Source organism: Pyrus communis, chromosome 5, assembly GCF_041283825.1.
Source record: "Pyrus communis isolate YQ-2024b chromosome 5, ASM4128382v1, whole genome shotgun sequence".
NCBI classification, from domain to species: Eukaryota; Viridiplantae; Streptophyta; class Magnoliopsida; order Rosales; family Rosaceae; genus Pyrus; species Pyrus communis.
The window spans coordinates 14,671,403-14,684,881 of NC_142569.1; the positions used below are offsets into that span (position 1 = coordinate 14,671,403).

The following is a 13,479-nucleotide window of genomic DNA, read 5'->3' on the forward strand; positions in this document are numbered from 1 at the left end:
AAGTGTGGACGAGGTGGAGGAGTATTAGCAACTGCTATTAGAGTAAAAGACGTTTTTGCTTGGACCTACAAAGAAATGCTCGGCCTTGACCCTCTCATCGATGTGCATCATCTTGCAGTCAAGCCTGGAACGCAACCGATAAAGCAAACTCAAAGACGCTATCGATCCGAGCTCATCCCACAAATTAAGGCCGAGATTGACAAGCTAATCAAAGTAGGCTTCATTCGAGAGGTGTAATACCCCAAGTGGATCTCCAACATCATCATTGTCCTTAAGAAATCTGGACAAATACGTATTTGCATAGACTTCTGGGACCTCAATGATATTTGCCCAAAGGACGACTTCCCTTTGCCAATCATCGAAATCATGGTGGACGCAACCACTAGCCACGAGACACTGTCATTCATGGACGGCTCTTCTGGATACAATCAAATTTGCATGGCTCTCGAAGACGAGGAACTAATAGCCTTCCACACTCCAAAAGGTATCTACTGTTACAAGGTGATGCCCTTTGGTCTGAAGAACGCTGGAGCTACATATCTACTGCTATAAGGTGATGCCCTTTGGATACATAAAATATGTAGAATCTACCCATCAGTGTTTTCTAAGAATTTGAAAGTGCAACAATAAGAAAAGACATACTTGTTTGTACAAATAACACGAAGGGAAAAAAAGGGAGAAACAAACGAAGTTGGAAGGGTAACAACAACATCATAGGCATTTAACCTTTATTCATCTCTACAAGCACCTTTAGCATACAAAGGTTACTACAGCTTGAATTTGAATGAAGCCCCCAACAAATTGTATTTCTAAAACATGGTCTCAACATGAAATGTCAAACAACACCAAATCATGAGCCAACAATGCCACAATTCACAATATTTATTATGATACAGAATGATTACCAAAACAAAAAACAAACCATTTTTTCACGGTTCTTCGAAGGATTAAGAGGCGGGTCTGTGAGTAAAATCGGACACTCAATAGAGTATTGTTATGAAACTATATATAACATCGAAATATCAAAATTCACTGTAAAATGCAAGTATAACTGAAGGAAATAAAATATATGAATATGCAGACAAAGTTTTCCCTTGTGCCTGTTTCCACCTACTTGGAAAATACTGCAGAAGCTGTAATTCATAAAATTCATAAGATGCTAAATGAAAAAACCTGGTATTTAACATATGGAACTCAAAAATACTAAGAACAAAGACAAAAGGTTGAAAATCAACAATTAATCCAAAAAGTGATTCTTATACAAAAACAACAAATACTCAGAAATTGAATACAAAATATCATCTCTTTGAGGTTATTTCTCCTAGTAATACAATAAATACAAAACCCTGAACGGTCAAACAAATAAAAATAAAAATAAAAATGAAAAACCAAAAAGTGTACACCTCGGGATTAAATCGGTGGTGGTTTGGAGAGGATAGATAGTTAGATGGGAGGAACTCGTGACAGGAGGCACGGCTGGCGGTGGCCGCAGCGGAGAGAGAGAGAGAGTAGGAAGAGACGGACAGCGGCTCGTCTCTATTACGAAGTGGGGATGTGGTGCGGAGCAGCAGCGATTACAACACTACAATATTGCTCTAAAATAAAAGAACAGATCATTTGAATTAGACTAATGTCCTCTTCAATGATTGTCTATATTGTTTTTAATTTTTAATGTTGTAAATAGAGATGTGATATCTACCCCTCATTTTACTGCTTATATATTTTTTTAATTTTCGATCATCGGATTAGTTGAATTAAAGAATATCAACAGATAAAAATTATAAAAAATAAAATAGGATATGTGAATAGTACATTCTTTGTAAATACGGTGGATGGCCCAAATGTAGAATTTGAAAGCCGATAATTGCAAATATTAGTATATTACTGTGCACATAAAGACTTTAAGCCTCATAATTGAAGTCTTTAGTATTTACATGAAAACTTTGTAAATAAGGTTAGTTTGCTTTTTGTAATTGTCTGATGAAAAACCTCTTTTGTAATATTACTGTGCACATGAAGACTTTAAGTCTGATTAGTTGAAGTCTTTACTAATTACAAGAAGACTTTCTTCCACGTGGCTCCAGAAACATTTGTCCCCATTTCTCCTTTTTTATTTATTTATTATATTTTACTATTATTTCTGTGGTGCTGCCGATGCACCTCTGCCCTTTTATTATTTTTTCTTTCACCTTTTCAAATGCACCATCCTTTTTTTTATTTATTATTCTATTCCTTCTTTTCAGATGGTGCCCATGCACCATTCCATTAACTTTGTCTTTTTCCCTGCAAAACCCGGCCACAAACTGCAGAAATAATAGAGAGAAGTGAGAAAGGGGCAGGGTAGTGGTAGTCTCGTAAATAAAGTGTTTATTAAATTGCTTTGTGATTAGTTTTTTATTATATCTTTTTGGTTGCTGTCAATTTACTTGAGTCACCGACAGAGACCAGGAAAGCTACGAGGAGAGAGGGAGGTGTGGGATGAGCAAACAAACTCCAGTAGCCCAAACACACAAAGCCCATTCTTTTAAACCAATGGCATGGACGTAAATAAAATGAAATCAACCCAAAATTGCACAGTGCCATCCTCTCGCCTACTTTAAACTAAAGTAATATCATGATTTGGACACCAAAAGGAGAAGTAGATATGGAGTTTTAGATCTGAACAAGATGAACTGCTTCACAAGATTAGCCATGTTTATTGTGAACAAAATGTGGTAGCAGATTCTTGCTGCTGTTATTGTTATTGTTTGTGGGCTTCGGCCACGAGTTATGTCTATGCACCTTGAATTATAAAATATCACGAAGCTGGAATGCATGTTTGTGAAATAGGATATAACAAAACTATTAATTCAAATTGCAACCTATGTCGGTGATGAACATGTAGCATGACGAAGGATCAAAGCTGAGAAGCCGAAGAAAACGATAGTATAGGGAGTGACTAAGCTCATATTCGAAGAGATTGATCCGATTGAACTGCTATTTGTCTAATCTATGTTATTCAGCTGATAAGTTGGCTTCTTCAAGACACCTCGTTAGCCCTCCACTGGAAGGCCTAAAAACATTTCAAACATATACTTATAATTTCAAACATTTCAAGCAATTATTAGTGGCGATCCTGTCGTTCGTATTTCATACAGCTCATCTATGATAGAATATCTGTGAGTAGACCCCTTTTAAAATGCATGTTTTAATGGTAGAAATGCATACATGAAAAATATGATTTATTGATTATGTTTTATGAAACGTTTTACAAGATATTATGCCTTACTTAGAATATTTTGGAATATCTATCGAATCCATGTTCTTGTAGGGTATCTAATGAATGACGATATACTATTTAGAATATGTTTTTACACTTCTTTATAGCATAGATGATGAATGACTTAATACTATGAAGATGTTTTTGAGATATATGTACCTATGTTTTGGAAAAATTATATTCAATGTTATTGTGCTTATTTAGTGGTCACTGTTCTGTCTACGAGGGATGTTATTTATATTGGCTACGGTCGGGCATAGGTTGATGCCTGTTTGGTAAATGATATTTATATTGGCTTTGGCCGGGCGTAGGTTGGTGCCTGTTTGGCAAATGAAGTGTTCTGAAGGAAGTGTTCTAAATGAAGAGTTCTCTATGCCTTCGGGCGATATTGATACCACTAGTTAGGACACTATATACGAGATATGTTTTATGAATGTTTTATGGCATGCTAGGGTTTTCGGAAAAACCTATCACATATTATGCTATTAGTTTTCATTAAAACTTTGGGGGTTACTTTGTTGATAACTATTTCAATATTATATATATCAACTTGGTCCACTCATGTTTGTTTTGCACCCCCTCAGGACATAGGGACGAGGATTACGACTCGCGCTACAAGGTTTTCCCTTACCAGTGACAGCGTGGCATCTCTTCTGCTTTGACTTCACTTGTAATAGCACCTTCCGCTTGTAATCTAAATTAGATGTATGCTCTGAACATGTCATGCATCATCTTTATGAATTCATTGTTGGTAGTTGAATATTATTAGTGATAGTACTCTCATATTGCATGAATAGTCACATTCTATTATCTTGCTATAATTTTTGTGCATGCTTCACATGTTCTCAGCATTTGCATTCATAAATGGCTTACGTCACCTTCGAGTGTCGACCAGCACGTGACCATCCCGATATCCGTAGGACATCGAGATCAGGGCGTGTGTGCATGACATAGGTTCAACAGCGTACGAATTAGTCTCAAAGGTAAAGTTGAGGATAGATTCAGGACTATTTCCTCCTTGTTTAGCATTTTCAAATCAAAACTCTCACCAAAAATGATTGCTGGAAAAGTAGGAAGATATTGTCACGTAAATAAGATCAGCTTGAGGTTCCATGTCCATAAGTATCGATTATTTGGTGAAACTCGAAAGAAAAAAACATATTTAACCTGTTAACCCCTTTGGTCATTCCTGTCTAATTTGAGCGTTAATATAATAATATACATTCATGGACTAGTGAAAGAAAATAGAAAAGCAAAACTTTGTAAAGTATAAGAGTAAAAACGACCCTGCATTGACCCGTTGCATCCGACATCCGACATCCGACATATCCTTGACATTTGTGTGTGAAAGCACGCCTGAATATTCCTTTGCGGAAAGTGATTGGCAATTTCTCCTCTAGCTAGCTACCTAACACCACCCGTGGCTAAAAAATTATCTTAATTAGTCTCTGGCACTCTGCAACTGCTCACCCTCTGCTTCTTTCTTCCAGATAATTCATGCAATCTCTTTCTCTCTCTCTCTCTCTCTCTCTCTGCATATTCAATATTCTAGCTGAAGTATAATCCAGGAAATTAATCTCTCCACAACCTACTTATTTCTTCTCCATCTGGGGACTGGAGGTAATTCTCTAACTTGTTCTTGGGTAGTTCCTGATATTCTCCATACAGTGTTCGATCAAAGGCCTGTAGCAAGGGCTCGGCAGGCGCTGTTGCGATTTACTAATCCCTCACTCTATTGTTGGCTCGTTAATTTGTTTGTATTTGTACATACGAGAATTCTATACACAGACTTTTAGTCGTTAGATCCTTGATCAAGGATCCACTGACCAAGTTCTAACGTCCAAAAATTAGGTATAGAATACGTCGGAGCATATTAGAATTTTTGGTAATATAAATCACTTTACCTGATCATTTTTAATATATTTTTAGCTTGTGTTGTCATCAGGAATTTCTAATTAATACCTTAGTTAGTGATGATCACCTAAACTACTTTATTTCCCTCTTCAATATGAAGGTTGTGGAATTTGACCTAAGCATCTCCCCTTTTTGGTATCTGAAAGCAGACCACTTCTTAGTTCATAGACTTTCTTTCTTTTAGTCATGAGATAGTGATTTTACATTTACACGGCGAAAAGTCAAGCTGCACGAGAACATTTGACCTTTCAGGGTACGAAGATCGTCAATTGATCTGTTAGATTTTCTAGTTTAGGATTTCTAATTCTGGAATATGGATAATATTTTAGGAATATATTTCTAGGCCAGGCGCATTTGCATGATTTATATGATTTGTGGATTTGCAGGTTAAGAATGGCTGCTTCTTCTGCTGCTGCTGCACCCCCTCAAGAAAAGTATGATGTGTTTCTAAGTTTCAGAGGTGAGGACACCCGCAATACTTTTACCAGCCATCTTTACGCTGCTTTATCGGGGAAGAAGATCACCTACATAGACGACATACTTGAGAGAGGAAACGAAATTTCACTTGCCCTTCTTGAAGCAATCGAGAAATCAAAGCTTTCTGTTATCATTTTCTCGAAAAACTATGCTTCTTCCACTTGGTGTCTGGATGAACTTGCGCACATACTTAGATGCAAGGAAAGAAATGAGTAGCTTGTTTTACCCATTTTTTACGACATTGATCCATCACATGTAAGAAAGCAGGAGGGGAGTTATCGAGATGCATTTGCTGAACATGAAGAACGTTTCAAGGACAATATGGACAAGGTGCACAACTGGAGGGTTACTTTGACGAAAGCAGCCAATCTATCTGGGTTTGATAATGCAAACAGAGCCAGGTAACTAAGAACTATGTAATTTGTATATTAAGTCACTTGTGAATTGTGATTGTTTGATTCATGAGCAGATTAGTTAAGGCATAGAGAACACTGACCTTCTGTCGTTTGCCTTCATAATCATATTTTCCAGGACGGATGCAGATTTAATTGACAGAATTGTCAAGCATGTTCTGAAACAATTGAGTCGCAAATCGTCAAGTGATTTAAAGGGCCTATTTGGAATTGAAAGTCGCATTAAGGATGTTAAATCGTTACTATGCATTGATTCACCAAGTGTTTTGACGATAGGTATTTGGGGCATGGGTGGTATTGGGAAGACCACCCTTGCTGATGCTGTATTCAACCGACTCTCTTGTGAATTTGAAGCATCTTGTTTTCTTGCAAATGTTAGCGAGGAATATGCAAAACATGGACCAAATCACGTGCGAGATAAACTTCTTTGTCAGCTTCTAAAGCAAAATGATCTAAGTGTCGACACTCCATCTATAGGGTCACCTTTTGTAAAAGAGAGGCTACACCGTACAAAGGTCTTCGTCGTTCTTGATGCTGTGGATAAAATAGACCACATAGAGCTTCTGGCTGGAGATGATGCTTGGTTTGGCCCCGGAAGTAGAATCATTATCACAACTAGAGATAAAAGTCTACTTGAGAAAAAGAATATTCAGGATTCTAAGATATACAGGGTTCAAGGGTTACCTGATGATGAAGCTCTTAAGCTATTTAATTTGAATGCTATCGGAAATAGCACTCCTCAAACAGATTACGCAGAATTGTCGGGAAAGGTGTTAGATTATGTCAAAGGTCTTCCTTTAGGTCTCAAAGTTTTGGGTTCCTTATTTTTTCACTGCAAGAGAAAAGAAGAATGGGAAGATATATGGAACAAATTGAAGAAATATCCCGACAAAAAAATTCAGAATGTGTTGAGACTGAGTTACAATGGATTGGACGACAATGAGAAGGAGATATTTCTTGATATAGCATGTTTTCATAGAGGCATGGTAGTGGACTATGTAAAAAGAAGGTTACAGATTCGTGGTTTCTATCCGACTGGAATTGAAGCTCTCATCGCTAAGTCTCTCATATCAATTTCAAAATGGGGATGCATAGAGATGCATGATATGATACAAGAGATGGGTCAGCAAATTGTACGTGAACAATGTTGTGACGACCCTGGAAAACGCAATAGGTTGTTCGATGCTGAGGATATCCATCGGGTTTTGGAAAATAATGCAGTAAGAGCCAAATGCTTTCACTTTCTTGAAAGAAAAACAATATCATGAACTTGTCAGATGTGTATACAACTGTGGTTTATTTCCTATTGTATTCTCATTTATAACGTAAATTGCTCTTCATTTTTCAGGGAAGTGCAACAGTTCAGTCGATAGTCCTCAACGGGTCTAACAATAGAAACCTACGCTTGAGTCCTGAATCCTTCAAAAAGATGTATAATCTGAACTCGTTGGAGATTACTACTCCTTTGTACATTTCTCAAGATCTTGAGTCTCTCCCCACTGCTCTTAGATCTCTTTACGGGGAGAGATACCATTTGAAATCGTTGCCAACAAAGTTTTCTCTACAAAATCTAGCTAATGTGGAACGAAGGCCAGGTATATATTCTTATTTTTGTTCTTCAATAAAATGAGTATGGAGCTATTTAGGCTGAGTTATTAATTCTTATCATTTGTCTAAAATTTGTTACAGAATCTTAGGAACTGAAAAGTGATCGATCTTCATTGCTCGAGACGTCTGACTAAACTTCCAAATCTCTCTCAAAGTTGAAGCATTGAGCATGTAGATCTTTTTGCCTGTACAAATTTGGTTCAACTTCCTTTGTATATTTAATATCTTGACAAGCTTAAACATCTTAATCTGGGATTCTGCTTGAAGCTCAAAAACCTTCCGGAGATGCCATAAGGTATTGAATCCATAGATATAGTCCAGACTGCAATAACGGGATTGCCTTCATCACTTCGGCCTCACGAAAAAGTTCCGTCCTTGGAAATTCTATTTTTCAACAGCCTTGAGAATCTTTCGATTTGGACGAAGAATAAGAATACGATTCTTGAAAATAAGCTCAAAATATCGCTTTACCGTTCCTTTCAAAGTTGCTTAAGGGCGCGTTTAAGTCTTGTAAAGTTCTCGGAGCTTCCTAGGTATATATGACGGTTAGATTTGGCTGGTATAGCAATAGTAGAACTGCCATCATCAATCGAGTGTCTCTTTGGCCTTGTCAAAATTCAACTGCAAAATTGCAAAAGACTTGCGAGTCTCCCAACTAGCATTTGCAGTTTGAAATATCCTGAGGAACTTGATCTCACTGGTTGCTCTGCATTGAAATACTTTCCAGAAATCTTGGAGCCAATGGAACATCTGAAGTATCTTTCTTTAGAAAGAACAGCAGTTAAGGAGCTCTTCTCATCAATTGTGAATCTCATTGGACTTAGAAGATTAAACATGTCAGGTTGCAAGAACCTTGAGTTTGTCCCCAACAGCATTTACAATTTATATTGTTTTAGATCCCAAACAGCATTTACAATTTATATTGTTTTAGAACTCTCGAAATCGGTGGCTGTTTGAAACTGCTTGTGAAATTGCCTCCCTTCTCATTTGAATTCTACCATTGGGAAGGATTTTTTATACACCGGCGTATCAGAAATTCCTGATCGCCTTGGCTTAAACTCATTACGAGATTTACATCTAACTGGAACCATGATTAAGAGCATACCGGCAAGCATCAAAGAAGCTTCTGAACTATTTCGTCTGCGCTTAACAATTGCAAGAGCCTTGTATCTTTACCAGAGCTCCCCCTATTGCTACTTTTACTTGACGCACATGGCTGCACCTCCCTACACAGTGTCACGTTCGAAGACTGCAGTACTTACAGTTGGGACTGCTACTATTTCCAGGAACTTATTATATTTTCCAACAACAACAAAGCCTTTTCCCATTAAGTGGGGTCGGCAATATGAATCCTAGAACGCCATTGTGTTCGGTTCTGTGTCACGTCTTCCGTTAAATCCAAGTACACTTAAGTATTTTCTTAGAGTCTCTTCCAAAGTCCTTCTAGGTCTTCCTCTACCCCTTCGGCCCTGAACCTTTATCCCATAATCGCATCTTCTAACCAAAGTGTCAGGAAGCCTTCGTTTCATATGTCTAAACCACCGCAACCGATTTTCTTTCATCTTTCCTTTAAATTCGGCTATTCATACTTTAACTCAGTCCTCATTTATCCTCATTCATAATTTTATCCTTTCTCGTGTGCCCACACATCCAACGAGGCATAATGTGAAACGCCGTCCCACATGGATTGAACATTATGCAACACAAATCTGATCTATGATGTTTATGATATTAAAGAACCATATGGATTGAAGATTATGAGTTGATTACTCAAATGAACTTATACAGTATTTTAGACACTAAGAGTGATCATTTATCTTCTTAAGGGTAAGGATAAATTGATATTTGGTCCGAAAGTACCATATCTTAGTGAAGTATATGTCATGCTGTATTTAGCACAATGCACTAAAATTTATTGACATCTCCAATAAATTACAGACATGTGCATACACATAAGTTAAAACAAACAAACAAACAGGAGGGAACCTTCACAAAGGTTGCTCATATGAAACCTTTTTACTAGGCAGAACCCCAGAAGGGGGAGGTACTGAAGATGGATCATGTGACGCCTCAGTACTTGGCGTAACCCCAGGAAGAAGAGGCACAAAAGGTTGGTTATTTGGTGCATCAATATTTGGTAAAACTCCAGACAACAAAGGCAATTGGTGTCTTTGGAATAAAGCCACAAACTTCTGATGGTCACTTTGAATCCGACTTTCGGATTCCTCCAGCTAGTCAAGTTTTCTTTTCATGATCGTTGAGTAATTAGTTGCAAGTATGTGCAACTCTCTATTGTCAAATTTGAGCCCTATGATCTCTTGTCTAAGATTTTCCACCTCTACCATCAATGATTCGACTTCGTGAGTTCGAGCAAGTAGACGTTGGCCCATATTGGATGATACACCCCGACCCCGATATTCCCCGAATACTAGGATAGGCATGTGCTGGACGACACCCGAGGGTGACGAAAGACATTTATTGAGTGCAAACGCTGAAAACAAGGGGTAAATAAGGTTTATAAATATAAAAGAATAATGAATATGCAAATAAGGACCGTGTTCAGAGCACACCTCTAATCTAGAACACTAGAAGAAAATAATATAAAATTGAATGAGACAAAGGAGTGGGTCCTACACCACGAGGACTCGAAGATGCCGATGCGGAAATGCCTAGACGTCGGGATTGTATACCTCAATTCTAAGTCCTGAAGGGGGTGCAAAACAAACATGAGTGGACCAAGTTGATATATATATATATATAATAAAACAGTTATCAACATATTAACCCCCAGGTTTTATGAAAACACATATATATAATGATAAACATAGGTTTTCCGAAACCTAGCATGTCGTGCAATGTCTCAAATCATAATTCGTATAAATAATAAACACTAATGAATGTCCGATAACTCTTAAGGCCCCATGCCAGCTTCCCGTCTCTGAGCCGACAGTCAGAGGAAAATACACTTCAGGCCCCATGCCGGTTCCCCGTCTTTGAGCAGACAGTCAGAGGAAAACACACTCCAGGCCCTATGCCAACACCAAACCGTCGCCTAGGACGGACCGGATCTATCCCTACGTCCCGTAGCGGAAAGGACCACTAGGTAAGTACAAAACCAGTGAACATACATATATTGAAAATCAACTTCATAGTATAAAGTCATGCATCATCTATACTATAAAGAGGTGTTCTAAACATGTTCTAAATATCATATCGTCATCCATCAGATATTCTATAAGAACATGGGTTATAGGAAAAATAGTAATAATTCAAACTAGCCTCAGTAAGCATGTTATCTCGTAAAACGTTTCATAAAACATAACCATCAAATCATGCTTTTCATGTATGCATTTATATTATCAAAACATGCATTTTTAGAAGGGGTCCACTCACAGTACTTTGCCGTCGAAAAGCCACACCATCTAGCGAAGAAGGAAACGCCACAGATAATCGCCCCTAAGCACATAAATGGTACATTTAGTCAAACTCTACTTAAATGATTGAATTTGGGGAAACGGACATCAGAAATGGGTTCAGAACGTCGAAATTAGCCTAGGAGGGGTCCCGCACGAAAACCCAAAAAGTCAACGGTCAAAGTCAACGTTGATCGTTGACCGGTCAAAGTCAAAGTCAACGCTGACCGTTGACCGGGTCAACAGTCAGACCGGGTCCGGGTCCGGGTCAACAGGTCAAACGGGTTTGGGCTTGAATCCGGATTGGGTTAAAGGGTTTAGACTTGGGTTGAATCCGGGTTTGGGCCTAAGGGCTTGGGTCTAATGGGTTTTAGGGTTAACGGGCCGAAGGCCCTAAAGGAAACGGCCCAAAGGCCATTAAATTAACAAAACAAAATAAAATAAATAAAAAGGTTGGGTTGGGCTGCCCAGGGTTTTGGGCTTTGCAGGAAAGGCCCAAAGGCCTTGGGTTTGGTGGTTCGCCGGATTCCAAGGAGGGAGAAGGCCGAATTTCGGCCGGAGAATTCCCAAGCTCCGATGGAGCTCAAAACTCAACCAAAACATGTCATTCAATATACCAAATTGAAGCCCCGAACGTAAGGAATCGAAATATACTTTTGTTTCCCATAATTGTGGCCGGAGTTGGCCGGAAAACAGCCTGGAAGCCACAGGTGTCCGCCAGAAACTGGGTAAGATTCAAATGAGTATAACTTCTTCAATACTCAATGAAATTGGGTGAAACAAAAAGGAAAGTTGTAGTACTCAGCGAGACGAAGAGATTGATACCTTGCACGGTGGCCAACTCGCTGTGGTTTGGCCGGAAATTGCCTCGAAAGGGGCGGTGCTCGTTGGAAAACTGGGAAATGTCTCCGAGGTGGTTTCTTCGTGGTTTGACATCCAAAACACAACCAAAGGGTTAGAAAAGAGCTATAGGTGTGGGCATGGGTGTGTGTGTGTGTGTGTGTGGGTGCGTTCTGCTCGGAGGGAGGGAGAGAGGTCGGGGGAAATGAGAGAAAAGAGAACTGAGAGAGAAGAAAGAGATGAGAGGCCTGGGGGGACAGAATCAGGGGGTGGGCCCCTTGGGCACACCATTTAAGACTCAAAAACAATTTTAAAAAGGAAAGTATCCCCCAAACTTAGTGAAAATACAAAAAGAGCCTTTTCTTACGTAAATCCCGGGACGGGTTATTACATTCGATACAGAGCCCGCACACTGAACATTGAAGGCCAATAACTCTTGAACAACCAATTCATTAGTCCGTTTTGAGAGTATCCCGTTATCCTTTGGAGTGAGAAGATTCCTAGCTACCATTGTCAAAAGTCGAATTTTATGGAATATATTTCGTTGTCACTTTTCAAACACAATCTCAGCTTTTGGATATCATGGGCAACTTTGTCAAAGATTTGAAATATGTGAATTTCACTATTCTAATTACACTATTGTTGCTAACAAGAGTAAAAGAATAGCACCACAACTTGGTATTGGGTAAACCCCATATATGTCAATCTCTATCCTCCATGGAAAGACAGACCTGCAAGAATGCCCAACTCTTTCTCTTCTCTCTGAGAATGCTTCTTCAACAAAGTATCTTTAAATGCTCTACTTTCCTTTTTTCCAAGAACACCTCTTCAGCCAAGTCACTCAAAATGTTCAACTCATTTCCTCATCAAGAAAATAGTTTTAGAAGTTTTATATTAGCATCAAAATCTTCTACCATTTTTTTTAAGAGCAAAAGTATCTCATATCATCAGGGTCAAAAGCAAAATTATCTCATCTCATGCCTTTTCCCTATCGTTTTTTTTGTCCTTTTTCTTACCTGCAAGACAAGTAGAAAAAAAGCAATCAATCGGATTCTGGAATCAAACTTCCGATCTGGAATCGATTGCCTGGAACCCCCTTCCCCTGATTACTTGCCTTGCATTGCATTCGAGTACTCATCTACAACTGTAGTAGGTCACAAATTTCTTCAGCAAATATAACAGTTGATATGATGTTGGCTTTTTACACTGAAGATGCCAAACAAAGATGAGTCGCTGATTGATGTTTTGAAGAATCAATCAAAGGTAAGTGAAAATGATACATCATCTTGGGGGAAAACATTAGCCTAAAGGATTTGAAATCAAGGGGAGTCACTCATTAGGTGGAGCATCCAAAACATATCAAATTTTAACGATTCAATCAAAGATTTGTAATGTTAACGATTTAATCGAAGATTTGTAACCATCAAAGGGAGAATGTTGTAATATGATATATAGAAAATCCTCTAAAGAATGTCTCTTGGGATCCTATCATACGCTTTTTCCGAATCTATAAAGACCATGTGCAAATCTTTTTCATATTGTAAACACAAAAATT

At 38.4% G+C, this 13,479-nt stretch overlaps 1 pseudogene across 1 annotated transcript; it reads left to right on the forward strand.

Moving 5' to 3' along the window:
* Positions 1–4,637: 4,637 nt before the first annotated feature.
* On the forward strand, positions 4,638–8,537 carry LOC137726458 (TMV resistance protein N-like; annotated as a pseudogene). Its single transcript, XR_015962788.1, has 5 exons — positions 4,638–4,879; positions 5,560–6,051; positions 6,182–7,283; positions 7,412–7,658; positions 7,753–8,537. The product of XR_015962788.1 is annotated as a TMV resistance protein N-like (transcript).
* Positions 8,538–13,479: the final 4,942 nt, after the last annotated feature.